Genomic DNA, 5,375 nt, shown 5'->3' with positions numbered 1-5,375 from the left:
TTATTTTCTTCGGTCTTTAACGGAGCAAAGATACTCGCGGGCTTATGGGTCAGGTCTCTAACCAGATTGAAAGTACTAATCCAAAGCAAAATCCTCTTCGTTCCTCCTCGCAGACGACGGCGGGCACGGCGGGAGGGCAGGCGGTGCGGACGCTAGATGTCAGCCCAAACCCGCGGGAGCGGCTCCGGGCTGCGAGTGCTGGTGCAGAGCCCGGGGAGAGCCCGGGGAGAGCCCGCGGAGAGCCCGGGGAGAGCCCGCGGAGCCTCGGGCCGGGCAGCGCCGCCTGCCCTGCGGGGAGCGGGGCTGGAGCATCGCCGCGGCGACGGGGAAAGGAAGGGTGCTCTCCTTGCACAAAATCCCTTTTTAAATAAACATGCATTTTTGCATTTTAAGGGGTGAAAACCTTCAGCCGAAGTTCCTGCCCTTGTCCCAGACGTGCCAGAAGGCAGCTAGCATCTCCTGGAGACCATCAGCTGCACCTTCCCTGCTCCCCGCCGCCCCAGGCTGAGGCTGACCTGGAGAATCTGCCAGGGAAGACTGAGAGGGCGAGGTTCCATGGCCATTGAGAGGGAAGCAGCTGAGACTGCTGCCTTGAAGCAACTACGAGCTGTGGGCTCTTTGGGAATCCAGGGCTTCCCTCTGGCTGCCCTGGAGGGCCTGGGACCGTGGTAGGGGGTCAGGAACCCCCCTGTACAGAGCCCCGAGAGACACTGTCTCTGATCTCTGTCCATGGAAAAGTGTTTTCAATTTTACTGGATGAATTACAAGCTCTGAGTGTTTGATAAGAATAATAATTAAGTGTTGCATGGGTGCAAAAGTAAAATTTTAGGATTCTAGATTAGGGGTTCAAAGGGGACAAGATGGAGGAAATTGGGTGTGTCTTGTCCTTTTCCTCCTTCTTCATGCCCTCCATGTTTCACTGTAGTGTTGGCATTTTTCTATTGGTTTAGGCTGGGGACACACTGTTCAACGTAGGCGATAGATATTGGCACATTATTGTAAATATAGCACATGTAGTTTCTGGTATATAATGTTTGTACCATCCCACTGAGGGGCAGAGCCCCACACACTGCCCTGCAGGACAGAGCTGCGGCAGGGCAGCAGAACATGTTAGAGATAAGCAAGAATAAACAACCTTGAAACCAGCACAGACGAATTATGGCTTCTTCTTTGGCAACGGGGCAGAAAGACAGAGACTTTTTACAATCTCAGAATCATCAATACCTACAGATTCCGACAGGCTCTCCTGAGCTCAGCCTGACATGGGGCACCTTGGGTTTTACAGTGGGTGAAAGTAGTGGCAAGGAAACAGCACTCACCAGGGTACTTTTTGCAGGTAGTTTAAAGCTCCATTAATGGCTTTTTTCTCCTCACAGCATTGTTGTCCCAGAGTGTTTAGCTCACAGACACCAGTTACCAAGGTTAGTGTTGACTGAAAACCCTAAGAGGAAAAACAGAAAGTGCCCAATGAAAATGTAGCATTTCCTCATATTTCCACTCAGGGGACAGAGGCAATTTCCCCTTTCCTTGTTTAGAAAACAGCCTTTCTTCCCCATTTCCCTCTCATTCTCCCAACCTCACTCTCTGGCAGCCTGGCAAGGGCTACAGGCTACAGAGGTGAGATGCCCTTGTGAAATCCAGGGATTAAAGGCTGGCAGTTAATACTTGCTCCTTCACCTCTGTTCCTGCTTTTTCACCCTTTAAAAAAAAAAAAAAAAAAAAAAAAAGAAAAGTGAGAGTTTCCCTGCTGGTGCCTGTCTTTCCTTCTGTCCTGTTATGCAATGAGAGGCATTCAGAAATCCCCCAGGCAAAACCCAGCTGAGTTGCAGCTCCATAGGGTGCAGTGTACTTCCCATATGCTTGTCTGGGGCAGCCCTGGGCTGGCAAGGGCTCACCATAGCAGGGATGAGGTTCCTCCATCTGAACTGGCTGACACAGAAAGGGCTCAGGCATCCCTGCACCCAGGCCTCCGGCTCCCTTGGTGAATTTGCCCCTCATGGAGACAAACCTAGAGAGACCTTCAAGGTTGCACACTTTTAAGAATGCCTCTTCTTTCAATGAAGGGATTTTCAGCAAAGCAAATGCAAACAACTCTGGGTCGAAATAACAAGTATTTAAGCAGCTCCAGCCTGGCATCCTGCAGTAGGTAGCCTGTTCTGTTGGCTTAGCTGCTCAATCAGATGTGTTTCATTGTCTGAACCACTTCCTCAAAGAACAACTAGATGAGTGGTGGATACAATTTGTTCTTGATTATTGCTGGGGGAAAACACAGTAGCACAAACAACCACATGCACTGGTTTGAGCAGTGACTTTTCAGCTGCTGGTCCTCGGGTCAGCCGTGGCAAGGCTGAATTGCAGGCAGCCAGTGTGGAAAAGTGTGTGTGACGCCAGGCAGAGGGAGTGCTTGGATTTCATTGGCTTGACATCATGCCTTTCCATGGTTTGATTTTTTTTTTTTTAGTTTTCATTTCCTTTACGAAGCTCTGCTCCTGGCCTAGATCCTGGCAGCACTTCATTACACAACAACAGTTGCCATGGCCACTGAAGTGGAAGCAGCAAGCAGCACTGCTGCAGTGCTGGCAGGAGCTGCTGTGGCTCCCCGGGCACACAGACTCCTGGTGCATGGGAAGGTGGCTGCATGAGCATGCAGGTGAATTAATGCACTGCTGCATGAGTGCATGGGGGTGGGAGTGCATGGATGCAAGGGCAGACATCCCACTGAGGGCCAGCAGCTGGGAGCAAGCCATGCCTCACAGAAAAGGTCTGCTGTGAATGGGCTGAAATATTTTGCACGGGCTCAGTATGGGTATCTGCAGCTTCATGCCTGCTTTAGAAATAGGGATGAGTGCTGGAAAGGGAGGGGGTGGAGCTGCAAGGATGCTCAACACACTGCCAGCTTTCTGTGCATGTGCAAGCCATGAAAGTGATAAAACAAAAATAGGCACTCAGTAGTTCAAGAAGTGGGCTACTCTGAAGAGGCAGCCCACCCCTCCTGTTGGCCTGCTCTCCTGCTGTTCACAGGGCTTGTGAAGGAGTGGGAGAGATCAGCTGAAACTGTTGGGGCCTATGGTTGTGTTGGTGCACTGCAGGTAGTGCAGCCAAAGAGGAAAGCAGTGCCCAGCAGCTGCTGCTCAGGCAGCTGTAAGGAGCAAGTGAAGTCGTGTACAGTGCACACTGGAGCTGGCAGTACTCAAAAGAGGGATTCTGGTATCCGCCACCAGATCAAGGTGTTTGCTTTTATTAACTCACCTCCATGCAGATTTATTGAAGACACCCACAGAGAATCTGCTGATGTGAGTTACTTACAGCAACAAAAAGCTCTTGCTGTGAAAATTGCCAACCACTGTTTCTTCTTCATCCTTGTTCTGCTGGAGATACTGGGGCAGGAACAGTGGCAGCAGACCTGCACTGGCCACCCAAGCTCACCCAAGTTTGGTGTGCACTTCTAGCCTTGAAGAAGTGAGGATTTAAATCCACCATGCAGGGGGCTGCCAGTGGAGGGGAGGCTACACTGCCTGTCTTGCTGCTGCTCCTGTTGTAGCTGAGATGCAAGAAAAAGGACTGGTAACTTAAATCAGTGCAGTGAGACCAGCTAGAGTTAATTCTGCAGAGCTCTTTGTTACTCATGGCACATTACTTTTGTTTATATTCTGTTCTATAAAACTAAATAGTTCCTCTCAGTTGTTTTACAGTCTCTAAAGAGCTCCAGCCCATTTCTCATCCCATTTTACATTTGTTTGCTTGTTTCTCAAGCCAATTCTTCCAGTGTCTCCTAAATCATGTCTACTGTTGTCTGAATCCCTTCCAGTTTCTTGCCATCTGCTCAGTGCCAAAATGAACAAAATATTCATGGTTCACAGCAATATTCACAGTGACACAGAAACAGGAGCCTTGTGCATCGGAATTTCTGGGCCTCTCCAGCCAAATAGCATAAAGATTAGTGCCTTTGTGGCTATAGTGACTGTACCTTTTTAAGCTTTTAACTTAAACCAAGTACATAGGATTTCCTTGGATCAGATTTTAAATCCTCCCCTTCCCCTCCCCCTTCCCCTCCCCTTCCTTCCCACCCATTCTTTTTCTGGAATCCAGGAGTTGCACTTGTTTTGCGTTAAGAACCCACAAAGGCAAAGCTTTAAACCTTAGCTCATTGCCTGTTATGCCACTCCTGATCTCCGCAGCATGATCCCTTCCTCAGGCAGTGGTATTGTGCTCTTCAGTCTCTTAAATGTAACACTTTTTCATGGCTTCAGCCATACAGTGCCCTGAAATCTATTTCTGACCTCTGTGGTTCAAAATTCCTTGTGGAACTTTGAGCTGTTCTGGAGTCACATGGGGTCCTGGTTTGTTACATTTCATATTTATTTTGTTGTCAGAGTCCCAAGAGAAGATGTACCCCTTACAAAACCCTGAGCAAGTCACTTTTTTGACATGTTGTCAGTCACATTTTACTCTTCTCAGATGTCCTTAACATAATGTTCACAAAAATCAACCTAGCTGTTCTTGGCCATTCATCATTAATTCCTGGAAACTTTTTCCTTTAATCCAAGAGTGAGAATTCTCCCCAGCCTTTCCATGTCCCATTGTGTTGTGAGAAATCTGCTCCAGAGCAAGACAGCCTGTTGGCAGGCTCCTGATCACCACAGCACCTTTCCTGGGAGGAGGAAACACAAGCCTTCAGACATCACTGCTCTGACTTCAGTCAGCCAGGTCATATTCTGTAGATGAAGCTCCTCAGCCACACCAACCCTCACAATGTGGTGTCAGCTTTTGGCACACTTTGTGGCAGGGAAAGGCTGACCTATCAGACACAGCAGCTTGGAGCAGTCCCTTCAAGACACACTGAGCAAAAGCTCCAGATTTTGCTTTTCTGGTAGTTTTGAGTTTCATAGCTGTTGCAACACCAGGCAGAATTCTCTATAAATGCTACTGTTTGCTGTGTCTAATTTATTTCACAGCAAATAAAAGTGCACATGATAGTTATCCATTCCCTCAGAGAGTAATATAAATTCTTGAGCCTTTCCCTCACTTAGCCAAGACTTTTCCCCTCTGTTGCTTTAAGTGTGACATTTTTCTCTGAGGTAGGTGACTTTACAGCTCTGTTGGCTAACCTTGGTAAAAACCTTTTCCCAGAAGTTTGATGATGATTCACTGGCATTATCCAGAGCACAGATTCTCCTGTTTAAGCAACTCACACAATTTCTGTCAGCAGCATGTCTGAACACCAAAAATTGCCAAGTGATGACAAGCCTGAGAAGGGCTGGTGTTGGCAGAGCAAAGTTTTTTCCTGTCATGTTGAGGTTACAGATACTTTAGTGTGTCTGTTCTGGATGCATAGCTGTAGATCCCCTCAGGAAGCACTTTTTCTCCCCTGTAAG

General features: G+C 48.2%; 1 long non-coding RNA gene across 1 annotated transcript; it reads right to left on the bottom strand.

The window, feature by feature from the left end:
* Positions 1-294: 294 nt before the first annotated feature.
* On the bottom strand, positions 295-2,648 carry LOC140683862 (uncharacterized). Its single transcript, XR_012055433.1, has 3 exons — positions 1,896-2,648; positions 1,320-1,441; positions 295-359 (listed from the first exon to the last, which is right to left on the bottom strand). It is a non-coding gene; the product is annotated as an uncharacterized lncRNA (long non-coding RNA).
* Positions 2,649-5,375: the final 2,727 nt, after the last annotated feature.

This window comes from Taeniopygia guttata, chromosome 4, assembly GCF_048771995.1.
Source record: "Taeniopygia guttata chromosome 4, bTaeGut7.mat, whole genome shotgun sequence".
NCBI classification, from domain to species: Eukaryota; Metazoa; Chordata; class Aves; order Passeriformes; family Estrildidae; genus Taeniopygia; species Taeniopygia guttata.
Note: the sequence above shows the minus strand (reverse complement) of the source record. Positions and strands in the feature narration are given on the sequence as shown.